Genomic DNA, 13,879 nt, shown 5'->3' with positions numbered 1-13,879 from the left:
AAATGGCGGTCGAGAGGTGATAATCATTAATACGTACATCTCGGTAGTTAATCAGACTCCGAAGTGCTGAGGGTGCAAACATCGCATGTTTACATTTTATGATAGAACCCGCAAGTGATTTTACCATCGCTGTGCCCTCTTGGAAACAAAATGCATTTGTTCTAGCCATAGTCATCATATTTTTAGTTTGCCAAGTTGAAGATTTTTTAATAAAAAATCATCTATCTTACAAGATAGTATGTGTTATTGCAAAACCAATGAGTGCATCATTTGATTCATCATTGGAGGTTTTGTCATTCATATAAGCGTCTAAATCATCAACACCAATTGAATCCATTGATGCATCCATGGTATGAAATTCACAAGTCTCAGTTCATAGTTTCTTATTTTTTTGGAACATTTTAATAAAATATTCTGAAGTACAGCATGCATGTGCTAAATATCCAATCATTCCACACTTATGGCAAGAATGCATCTCTGATTTTTGTTTTTTATTATAATTAGTAGTAGAATATTTATTCTTTCCATATGGATAGAAATGGTCATGACTATGATTACCTTGATACTTATAAGTATGTTTTTCATGTTTATATAATTTTTTCTTAGATTTTGAAATATTAAGTGCATGAGATTCTGGAACTGTAGTTTCAATAGGACAAGCTTTCGTATTGCGTAAGAGTAGCTCATTTTGCTTCTCCACAAGAAGTAGATAGGACATGAGATCAAAATGACTCTAAAATTTCATGTTCTTATATTGTTGTGCAAGCATAATAGATACAAGAGAAAATGTAGAGAGAGTTTTCTCAATCATTTCTTCTTCAGAGATGCTTTGTCCACATAATCATAATTGTGAGACAATATTATACATTTCACTATTGAAAGCATTTAAATTTGGAAAATCTAAGATACGTAAATGTCTCCAATTATGACGTGCGCGTAGAAGGAAAATGATCTTTTGGTGATCAAATCTGGATTTAAGATTCTTCCAAAGTTCTACAAGATCTTCCATTTCTAAGTATTGATGTTATAATGCAGATAGAAGATGATGACGAAGGAGAAGAAGTGCTTTCCAACGAATAGCATGAAGAATAAAAATATTTATTGTAGAAGATTCTTCAAACATAATAACATCTGAGAGTTGTTCTGTAAATAAATTTATTTTTTTCATTTTTACCCATAATAGATAATTGTTTCCATCTACAATCAATGGTAGAAATAAAAGAGCTTGAAAATGTTGGGATGCACTGGTAATAGTTGGAACCATAGTAGAAGCAGTTGAAGATGTTGAAGCACTCATTATAAATAAATCTATAAAGAAAATACAAAATCAAGAAGAAAAATTGTATAAAACGTATCTTAAAATATAAAATTAAATAAAATGATAAATTTGAACTTAAAAAATAAAAATATTATTTATTTTTTATTTTTTTATTTTTTTTAAGAAGTAATTGTGGATTAAGGTAGTAGAACAGCAATAGGATGGCGGCAATGGTAGGGTGGCAGCAACAGGCAGCAGTGGTAGTGACGACAGGGTGGCGGAAGTGGCAGTGGTGGTAGTTTGGCAGTAGCTCGACGGCAATTTGGCGGCAATTTGGTGTTAGCTTGGCAACTGTTTGGCAGCAGGCATGGGTTGCAACTAGAGCAAGGTGAAGCTGAGCTAGATCAAGTATTCCAAACAAGTATTCTAAGCAAGCAGGGCAGAAAGTGGAATAAATACTCTAAACAAGTAGCTAATGTGTGAGGGGCTTACAAGAAGAAGAACAAGATCATGACGCAAACATTGAGCAAGAGTAGCAAGAAGAGTCAAGATTAGAGCAAAAAAAATTGTAATAGTGTGTAGAAAAGAGTCGTGCTGATAATGTGTTGAGAATGTTTAGAAAGTCACAAGAATAATAGTAAGTAATACACACATACAAGAGCAGTAGTAAGTCATACTCACAAGAGGGTTTCTAAGGAAAGAGAGCTTCACACATAAAATTCTATTGATTTGGTTGTATCTTGTATATAAGAAGAGAAAAGGGGAGAGGATAAACAATACTTCTCCACTAGACTCTAAATACTGTAGCTACAGTATTTACTATAGTCTATAGTAAATATTATGGAGAGCGCCAGCTATATTTAATGATCTCAACAAAAACCTTGATTTGTTGTTTTCTTTCTTTGACTAGCTTTGTTTTTTTTATAGTTTTGCTTTTGCAGTGGGATTTTCTTTGAGTGATATTTCTTTCTTTAATTGTATGTATGTATTGTAAATAATGGAATCACTATGCTTGTCCTTCTTAGATTATGGTGTCTATATTAAGATAGTCAAAATAAGTGTGATTTTTCTTTTTGTCATTGCATCACTAAAAGTTGTATGTTGATTACCAAATTGATTGCTCAATGTTTTGATTTTAATAAAAATTTTAAAACTATCTCATTTTTAAAAAGTTAAGATGCAAGTTTTTTTTGAATTGCAATGAATTTTTACTAAATTTAGAAATTAAATAAAGGAATGATATCTCTTCATTTAACACATCAATCAAGTTGAAGATGAAAGATCCACATAGTCATTATTGCAACAAATTTTATACAATTGTAACTTTTATAAATTTCCATTATAATGCCACAAATAATTCATAATGATAGTAATAACTATAATAATTAAAACATGTGCATAAATGATATTTATTAATTTAGTCAATTTGTGTGTTGTTCTCTGAAATTTTGCTTTAATACATCTAAATTCTAAAAGATGTTGCACCATACCAATCTTCATGAGGTGCACATACATTTTATTTGTGATCCTATTTGTTCTTAATATAACTTCCACTTTGGCTTCATGAAAGAGAGTAATACAATTCTTGAATGACTTCTTTTTTAGAAACTTTTGAGATAAATTTTTGATTTACTTTGATGTACATATTCTTAACATATATTTTAAGCTAAGTAAAAAATAGCTTAATTTCATATTCAAATCAAATATTTTCTTGATAATAATTTTAAATTATTACAACAATATCAAGTTTTGTCTAACTTATTTCTATAAAGCACAGTTATATGTATATATATATATATATATATATATATATATGTATATGTATATATATATCATCTAAATTCGTAGCATTTTTATTTTTTATTTTTTTTTAATGTGATTAACTTTTAAGGAACTTTTTTGGCTTATAAAACCATGTATTTCTATTTAAAATCTTATTATACTTCACCAAAGCTTCTAAAACTTGCTTTGACAATCTTGCCAAAATAATGCATTTTTGAAGTGATCTTCACAACTTTGAATCACATTATTTTTCAAATGAAAGTCTTTAATATACATCCAAATTATATTAAGTAGGTTGTCACCCAATTTTTATAAATCATTTTTAGAAATTGGAATATTTTGAAGTCAACATTTTAAATTTTTTTACTTCTTCAAAAATTCAGAAATTTTGATTCTTACCTATATGAGAGGTGAATTTAGAATTTTCACTCTTTCTTTTGTATATCTGTATATATATATATATATATATATATATATATATTCATTTGATATTTTTAAGTCCTAATTATTAATATTGGATGTTATTATATTATTTAATATTAAATTATTTTGTATAATCTTTCTAGTTTGATAAATAGCAAGTTACAAAATACTAAGTCTAATAAATGGACAGAAACAGAAGTGATGCATTTCAAAAATTTAATGTACAAGAGTGGAATTTTTGTGAAAGTGAAGCCAAAAATATTAGTTTTAATAGGACAAACTTCTAAACATGTTAGTTTGTTAATCAACTAGTTACAATTCTTATAAGAGAAGTACTTGTGACAATGGAGAATAGAATCTTAACATCAATGAAATGTAGGTTTGTTCAAAATAATATTTTTTAATTTTGAGATATTTTAGAAAATAATATAAATTTTAATCTTTTTTATGTTTTTATTGTTGTTTAAAATTCACACACGTTTTAAAATATGTCTAGAATTTTACCTAAGAACAAATTTGATACAGAGTAGAGTTGGCATAAAAAATATAAACAAACCAAAAAAAACATTAGTCTAATTTTTCAATGTGGAACTTTTCATTGTATAAAAACCACAACTCTTTTTTCTTTTTTTCTTTTCTTTTTTTTGCATTCATTACAAATATTAGACCAACATTCATAAGATGAAGGGCTAGTGCCCACATGAAACTTGCCTGAACTGGGTAAATAGAAGACTTGGCTCTTGTAGAGCAAAGTCTGTCAGGGCTAGCTGAAGACATAGTGCTTTTGCAGATTACCATGTTGATACTTTCACTTAAATTTTTTCAATGGAAAAATTCTGTCAGCATGTGTTTTAAATTATTGCCTAGCTTATTGAAGCATGTTTTTATCAAGATTTGATTTTAAGATCACTTATTGACTCAAAAAACAACCAGATTTGCTAGACGTCTTTTTTAGACATTCTTATCTTGCATCAAAAAAAAGAGATGCATCTTTTGATTAAAAAAAAATGATTCTCTTGAAGCCAGAGCAATTTCACCTCTAGGCAATAAAATCAACATTGACTGTTAATTCAACCTTTATTAAGCAAATTCAATTAAGTATGTCCTGTGATTCTTTTATCCATGATATCAAGAATAATTCTTCTAAATGTCATGATACTTCCAAGTTCAAGTTTAAGAAAAATCTATTCTATTTTGAAGGACAATTATACATTCCAAAAGATAGATCACCATTATATATTTTTCAAACTTATCATGACTTTCCAACAGCTGGACATTTTTGATACAACAAGACTTTGGAGCTAATATCAAGAGATTTTTGGTGGCTTCAAATGTAGATGGTAGTCAAAGACTTTGTACAATCATGTGATATTTGTTCAAGATTCAAAACTCCTTACCATTGATCTTATGGACTTCTTCAGCCATTACCTATTCCAAAACAACTATAGTCTTCCATTTTTATGGATTTTATCATGGATCTTCCAGTCTCAGGTTCGTATGATTCTATATTTGTAGATCATTAGTAGATCATTTTATTAAGATGGCACATTTTATACCATATAAAAAATCTATCTTAGGTAAAGAAATGACTAAGCTTTTTATTAACAACATCTATTACTATTACAGATTACCTAAAAATATTATATCAATTAAATGGATTTAATTTATATCAAGATTTTAAAGAATCCTTTTCAAGATTTTAAAGGTAGATATAAAGCTCTCTTTAGCTTTTCATCCTCAAAGTGATGGACAAACAAAACAATGTCATGATGTAAAATAGCTAATAAGTGAAAGAGTAAGAAAATATCATATTTTTGAAGATCTTATTTCAAATATTTTCTAATAAATGTCAAGGACAAGAACATGCTAAAGACAAATAAACAAGTGAGACTTCTCTCATAGAAAGATGACAAAATAGAAATAACTTGATATATATATTAAGAAAGAAACTGGAATGGCTATTGACAAAAGCTAAGAAAACTAGAGACCCTTGAAACTAGACTGGAAGCAAGAAAGGAGTTGACAAGAGTGAAGAAGGCTTCATTCTTGTCTCTATATATACTATCTAACTAAGGGCTATGTGGCGACATTCTATAGGACCTCTAATATGTGTTGACTTTGTAGGATACATGCCTTGACTTACAAGGCAAGTTTTTTTATATATGGGCTACATAGTTAGCTTGGTCTTTAAGTTAACAACATGTGTGGTACATGGCCAACTTGTTGATCATGTTTCTAATCCCAAAAAGTCAATTAAAGACACCTATAAAGTCAAAGTAATATCTATGAAGCTTCTAGAAAGCTTCCATATCAAATACTATAGAATTAACTTACTTTTACCTAATTTTACTTACTTCTACTTATTTATACATGTAATTATTGGCTTACATGCATATATTCGTGACATTACTTCTCCCTTCAAGGGACGAGTTCTATGAGGAGCGGTAATCATATGTTGAGGAAATCTATGATGTGACATTATATTTGCCACATACTCTGATGTTTGTTCTCTTCGAAGATGATTGATAGGGCCTCTCAACCATCGGTAGTGTCCCATACTAGGGTGGGAAGACCACTCAGTTATTTGATCATTGTTGAGGCCTTCATAACTTCCTTTGAATAAAATATTTGGAATACCATCAGGAGTTGTTCCTACCTCTAGTAAAATCACCAAACATCGGGAGTCCTTTCCAAGGTCGTGATACCAAACGCGTTGTATCTCGCTATCTATTTGAGGAAGAACATGTCATTCTTGAAGATCTTCATCTCGATTGTATCGTCTTGAAGGTTGTGAAAATCGTAATGTCTCATCCGATAGATCAGCAAACAAAGACTCTTGAGTCGAATCCACTGGTTGTTGGTTTTCTATTTCCTGAGTGTCACAACTACAAAGAAGCTACAAACAAGGATTGAAAGTAGAATGTTATCTTGTCTAGATCTTGTTTCTTTTATAAGGAAGTTTTTCATCTTAATTTTGATAGATGTCGTTGATGAAAAGCCTCCACCGCCTTTGCTACATTTACAAGATTCTTTACTAGCTCCCATGTGCATTCACTAACATCATATCCGTGCTAATGGATAAGATATTCCAATTTATTTCGGAGCCGCCTTGAATCTAAGACTTCTTTCACTTCAAATTCTTCATTATTGTCTACTTCTATAGGAGGAGGTGGAGCTTGTCATCTTCTTGGTATGTTCATTGTCTTGTATGGTTTAAGAAGAGACATATGGAGTACTAGATGGATTTTCATTGACTCCGATAGATATAAATGATATGCAATTGGATTGATTTGTGCAAAAATAGAAAATGGTCCAAGCCTTTGATAATCCAACTTATCACAAAGACGAGTGGTCTTGATATTGTGATGAAGTAACCATACCTTATCACCCGTATAGAATGGTGGTTGTTCATTTCGATAAACATCTGCATTGACCTTTTGTTGTTCTTGAGTTTCTTTTAAGTGTGCCTTCATTGTTGCATGTAGCTCTGATAAATGAATCGCCAAATCTTTCGCAGCAAGATTATCAACTTTTGAAAAGTCAAAAGTTACAAGTCATGGATGATAACCATAATTAGTAAAAAAAGGTGTTTGTTTTGTAGAAGAACGTATCATGTTATTGTAAGCAAACTCTGTTAATGGCAAAAGAGTTGTCCAATCATCTTGTTGGTAGTTAATGGTACATCTTAAATACTGCTACAAAACTTGATTAACACGCTCCGTTTGTCCATGAGTTTGAGGATGGAATGCTGAAGATAGTTTTATATCCACTTTTAAAATCTTGAAAAGAGTCCGCCAAAATCTTGATACAAATTGAGTTCTCCTATCTGATATAATATCCTTGGATAATCCATGATAGCGATAGATATTATCAAGAAAGAGCTTAATTGTTTCTTCACCTATGATAGATTTTATACATGATAAAAAATATGCCATCTTGGTAAAACAATCTACTATTACGAATATAGAGTCATAAGAACCTGAGATTGGAAGATCTGTGATGAAATCCATAGAAATAGAAGACCATGGTTGTTTTAGAATGGAAAATGGCTGAAGAAGTCCGTAAGGTTGATGATAAGGAGTTTTTGATCTTGAACAAACATCAGAAGATTGTACAAAATCTTTGACTGCTTTCTACATTTGTGGCCACCAAAAGTCCTTGGATATTAGTTCCAAAGTTTTATTATACCCAAAATATCCTACTTCTGGAAAGTCATGACGAGCTTGAAAAACACGTAATCGAGCTTCATCTTTTGGAACATATAGGCGTCCCTCAAAATATAGTAGATTCTTTTTGAATTCAAACTTGGAAGTATCATGAGACTTTGAAGGATTTCTCTTCATATTACGAATAAGAAGATCAGAAGACATACTTGACTGAACTTGCTTAATGAAAGTTGAATTAACAGTTAATATTGATTTCATTGCTTGAAGATGAAGATGCTCTGGCTTCAAGAGAATTGTTTGTTGTTGATCAAAAGCAACATCTCCTTCCTTTGGTGAAAGTTAAGATCGTCTAGAGAGTACATCTGACAAACCTTGTTATTTTTTTGGTCAATAGGTGATCTTGAATTCAAATCTTGACAAAGACATACTCCAACAGGCTTGGCGACGATTCAAAATACGTACTGACATAAAAAATTCAAGGTTCTTGTGATCCGTATATATTGTGATTGGACTACAAGCACCTTCTAGATATTGGTGCCATTCTTGAAATGAATCCATGATTGCAAGAAGTTCTTTGTCGTGGATCTTGTAGTTGATCTCGGCTACTTAAAATTTTTTGGAATGAAAATCTATTGGGTGAAGTTTATCATCTGTTTCCATTTGTGACAATATGATATCCAAAGTAAAGTCTCATGCATTTGTTTCTATAAAAAATGGCTTAAAAAAATTGACGCGATACAAGATTGGTGTAGAAACAAAGGCTATCTTCAAAGCTTCAAATGCTACTTCTGCTTCTTGATTCCATTGAAGTTTGTCTTTGTAAGTCAAACGTGTAAGTAGAGCTACAACTTGAGAGAAGTCTTTGATGAAGATCTGATAATAGTTGGCAAATTCTAAAAAATATTGGACATCTCTTACCGTTTTTGGGATCTTCCAATCCATAATAGTTTGAACTTTCTTAGGATCCATCATAAGTCCATCATTTGAAATAATGTATCCTAAGAAGTCGACTTGAGTAGTATGAAATACACACTTTTTTATCATGGTATAGAGTCATACATCTCTTGGTTTTTGTAATACTTAGCGAACATGAAGTTCATATTCTTCTGGATTCTTAGAATAGATTAAGATGTCGTGTAGGTAAGAGACAACAAAATCATCTAAAAACTCCCAAAAGACATTGTTCATTAGATGTTGGAATGGTACTGGTGCATTTATAAGTCTTTGATTGCTCGTTTTACTTATTCCAAAAGAAACCTCCAAGAATAAATCCGTATAGAGAGATTCAAACACAAGGAATGACTAGTTGCTTAAGCGTTCACGTTAGGGTCACACAATCAATTACCTCTTGAATGTATCATCTCTATTTCCAATATCTAAACACACAAAGAAACTATAATCTCCTCCTTCACCTTATCGGTCTCTTCCTTATAACAATTCAGTCATACCAATAACTGTTATTTCTATCAATATATTCACCCTCATAATCTCCAATTGTAATACTACGCCCTCACAACTTTCAGCACACAATTACCCTCGTTCCAATCATTGGAATTCTTCACACAAAACTGCCATTCACATTACCATGTTTAATTTAAACACAGACTCATTCTCTCTACTGAACTACAATCAAATTTCAGCATTCAATCTTTCTTCTTCTCAAATAATACCAATCATATTTCGATTCCATAATTCACTTCACAATATTCAAAAATTCTCAATCCTCTTATTCAAAGAAAATAACAAACAAAAGAAAAGAAGTAGCACCAAGCTTACCCCGGCTCACACTATCACAGCGATGGCCCTCGGCTCATGACTATCACAGTCTGACACCTTAATTAACTTCTACAACTCCTATATACTTTCTCTTGATTCTCCAGATTCTAAATGTAATTCTGTAATTAACCGCTTTTAAGAACTAAATCACTCATCCATCCTCCTGAATTTCCTATTATATAGACTATTAATATATTTTATCAATATCTTTTAAAAATGAATTAATATCTATTCTACATAGCCCCACTCCTATCTGTGCAGCATCCTCACAAACACTCAATTGATACCTATCTAAAAATTATCTAACAAAATTCTATAAAAATTACGATCCCTTTGGCCTATCTAATTAATCAATTGCCACAGTATCTGTTATTGGTTCCACCAATTTTGATTCCAATTGCAAATCTTTGTCCTCCAATCCTTCCATCGACTCCTGCCTCAATTGAGCTAAAAGGTCTTTATTGTACTCACCCAGTACATGGACTTGAGCATCCAGTTTCAAGATCTGGACATCTCAAAATTCTAATTGTTGCTGCTGCTGACTCATCTATTCTGGAACATCTTCAATCGACACTTGTGATCGGCTCCTCATTGATAACTCTTAACTGCAACTACTACTCTCAAAAACACAAGAAATACAAGAAAATGGCACTCCAGTCAATCCAAAACAATACCACAGAATGACTTTAACTGGTGTTCCACTCCTATTCTTTTACCTAGTGGTGATAATGACAACATGTTACCCATACTGTTTGTGAAAGGTAATGGAAAGTAATCTTTCTTGGTGGCAACATTTAACTTTCAAAAATCTTGACATATCCTGATTTTTCCATTCTTCTTCGGCACCATCACGATTGGCGACACCCATGTACTATGCGAAATAGGATAAATAAAATCCACGTTAAGAAGTTTATCCAATTTCTCTTTTACTAAAAAGAAATATTTTGGGTTAAGCCGGTGTTATCTTTGACGAACTGGCATAACACCCTCCTCCAAAATAATCTGGTGCTCACACACGTCAACTGGAATCCCTTTCACATCCGCATACGACAACACAAAGGCAGATTTGTGATAGACAAAAAACTGTTTTCAAGCATCCAATTCTGTACCGATAATACTAGCATATATTTTAATTAGCTATGGCATTTTGTTGGTGCCCAAGTTAATAGATTGACACATAGGGTCTTCAACAACCTGTGATTTAATTGTCTTCTCCTGATCTGAATATCTTGTATTATCCGACATATGGAAACCACCCAAATCTGGTTCCAATGTGCTGATTCTATTGACTGCAGAATTGTTCATCCATTTGACAATAGGATGATCCGAGTTAGTTGCATCCTCTTGATGCAGTAAATATTTGCCGGGACTTCCACATTGATAGACTCCTACCTTTGCTGTTGAAGTGTTTTGTCCTACCCCAAATTGCGGTGAATCTATAGCATCGTCATTTGCCTCAATCGATTGATTCTCATTGTCCGATGTAAATTTTGATTCTGGCAATTGATTTTCTCCATGATATTGTACCGGATACATCTGTAATACAATCTGATCACAACTTTTTCCAATTGTCAATGTGTCTCAACCCCAATCATTCTTAGCTTTGGCTTGATAAAGCCAAGGTCTTTCCAACAAAATGGGATATGATAATGTAGAACTCTATAATCGGAATACAATATAATCAATTTTATATTTCAATCCCACGATTACAGTGAGAATATTGTGTAAGATTCCCATTGGCTTTACCCGACTATGATCTGCCATTCGCAAGACCAATGTCGTAGGTAGCAATTGCTTTAGATCCAAGTCCTCCATTGTATCCGCGTTCATTAAATTTACACTGGAGCCACCATCGACTTGTACCCCTGGAATTAAAACGCCATCGATTGATACATCGATTGTTGATGCTCCCAAATCTGGGTTAAAGCTAACTTCATGAATTTCTTTAATGTGGGATCTTCGTCATATTAGCACTGAATTCAATGTAGATCGACATTCTGATACTACAGCCAAAAGTTGCTTCATTGTAATTGAAGATTGAATAACATCCAAATCCTTGAGAATATCATAGGGTTTCATATTGAGAATAATTTCCAATGCTCTTTTGCATTTCATTGGTTTGAGTTTAACTTCGTGAGGTAAGATATTCTTTCTCCCTAGACTCAGAATTGGAACAGCAACTGGGGCTTCCTTGGAATTCTCGTCCTCGAGAGGATCTTTCAACGGATAGGACGTTTCTCGGAACTGCATAGAAATCGGAACTACTTGGAATGGAACCGAAGCCTCCGTAATTGGGACCTCATTGGGTTGTGCCACCGAGTTAGGTCTTATATTGGGTACAAAGCCCGTAACATGACCTGGATTGGATGGTCCCCTAATTGGGTCAAATTGGTCTTTCGCATCGGGATTACCCAAATATTGAATTGGTCCTTTTCCCTTTTGCTGACTCCTAGTAAGAACGACTTAAAAACATTCCACTCGATTTATCAGAGAATCTTGAGGACCTCGATTTATCTCCTCAAATTTTCCTTGGCTTTGGATCTGCTGATCCCATTTATTAACATTGAAGGGAGCATTACATTGCTAATATGTATGCCCCAACTACTTGCAATTCCCACAAACTAGTGCATAATCATCACTGGCTCTGGGATTGGGACATTCATTGGCATAATGATTAATCTGTCTGTAACAGAAATAACGAAGTGGTCTTCTTTCACTCCCATTAGGCATATTAGGTGCCTCCACCAGTATATACCTACTAGGCTTGTTCCATGTAGGATTAGAAAATGATCCTGGTTGTTCCGTTGGTACTAAGGGAACTTGGTTTGATGACGTCGATGGAGCATATTGCTGATACCTCTGCTGCTCCTTACTGTAGTTTTGGGAGTTTGATGCAGATCCCTGATTAAAATTGGAACTTTGAAAGTTATTGAATGCTAGATTTTGTCGATTAAATCGATTTCTATTCCATCCAAACGTATTTCCCATTTGTACTTGATTGACGTCCCACTGGGTTGGTGGGATCATGGTCTGATTACTAAATTATTGTTGTTGTCTTTGCCAATTCTAACAATTTGCTGTTAAGTACTTTCCTCCATAAAATGTACATTGATCCATTATTTGTGAGGATGAGGAACATTCTGTTACAGAATGACTGTGGCCCTTACAATTACTGCACCATACATTGGTCCTAGTATTGGTAGGCTTTTGCCTCTTTTCCTTATCTTTGGCCATATTGACGGCCATTTCTTCCATTTTCTTCGTCAAATTCAATAACGAGGTTTCATTGGAATCTTTTAAGGTTGGTATTATTGGTATCTCTGCCATAGTTAACACTTGTTGTTGATATGGAAAATATGGAGTATACACTATTGTCACATTTGGTGGTATAGCTTGCAATAGGGTGACATTAACTGGCCCTTGAATATTGGTATTGGAATTGGCCCCTGTTTCTAACATCCGTAGATAACTACCCACTCATTTGTTCCAAGTTGGATTTTGATATCTATCTTGAACTGGAATCATCGTGGCTTCCGTAGTTAAAAATTGATCATAATGGCATTCCTTCCAAACCTTGGCTCTATTAAGGGATGCAGCCACCGTAACGGTTTGAGCTTCCTTTACAAACATTTTTAGCTCTAGTAGGTACAAACCATTGATTAATATGGATAAGATTAATACCTCCGACATTTGGTGATTCAGCCACTTACTGAGTATATCAGCCACTTGGCCATAGTACGATTCTATCACCTCCCCTAGGATCATTTTGCTATTCATTAACCTCTCTCGAAGGTGATCCTCAAAACCAATTGGCCAAAAATGAGATAAAAATACATTCTTCAATGCTTCTCAATTCAAAAATTGACCCACTGGTTGGCGATTGTACCATTCAAACGTCGTATCTTTTAAGATCACTGGCAGCCATCGCAACCAAATATTTTCAGTTCTACTATTATTAGCTACACATGCTGTAAGAAACTGAGACAAATGTTCATCGGGATCCATACCTAGAAATCTCCAAAAAGTAGGTAGTGGCACGACACTAGTCGTACAATCGCCTATTGCACCCATTTGTATTGCAATCGGAATGGCTAGTCCTCTTGACGCCATTAAATTTCTTGTTCCGCTAAACTCTGTTTTAAAAAAATCTCTCCTTTCCTTTATTCTAATTTCCGAGCTCTCAATGCTCCTTGATTTACTGTTATTTTTTGTAATTAATTTTATTAGTTGAATTGCAGGTGAAAATATTGAATTTTGAAATACAATATAGTTATCTTTATTGGCGACCAATTTGTGCCAATTTGAAGAGCTACTATTGCTTGTTTCAGTGGTATACCAAACTGGAAAAATATCCAATGGAATACCAAATTCTTCTACGCCTCCTTCTCTTTCAGTTAACGGCCATAAGATTTCCACTGGAATGTCAACAAAATTTCTCGCGAGTGTTCTTGGCACTTTTTCTAATGGTACATAC

The sequence above is a fragment of the Physcomitrium patens genome, chromosome 4, assembly GCF_059467195.1.
Source record: "Physcomitrium patens ecotype Gransden chromosome 4, ASM5946719v1, whole genome shotgun sequence".
In the NCBI taxonomy this organism is placed as follows: domain Eukaryota; kingdom Viridiplantae; phylum Streptophyta; class Bryopsida; order Funariales; family Funariaceae; genus Physcomitrium; species Physcomitrium patens.
This window is presented reverse-complemented; position numbering follows the sequence as displayed.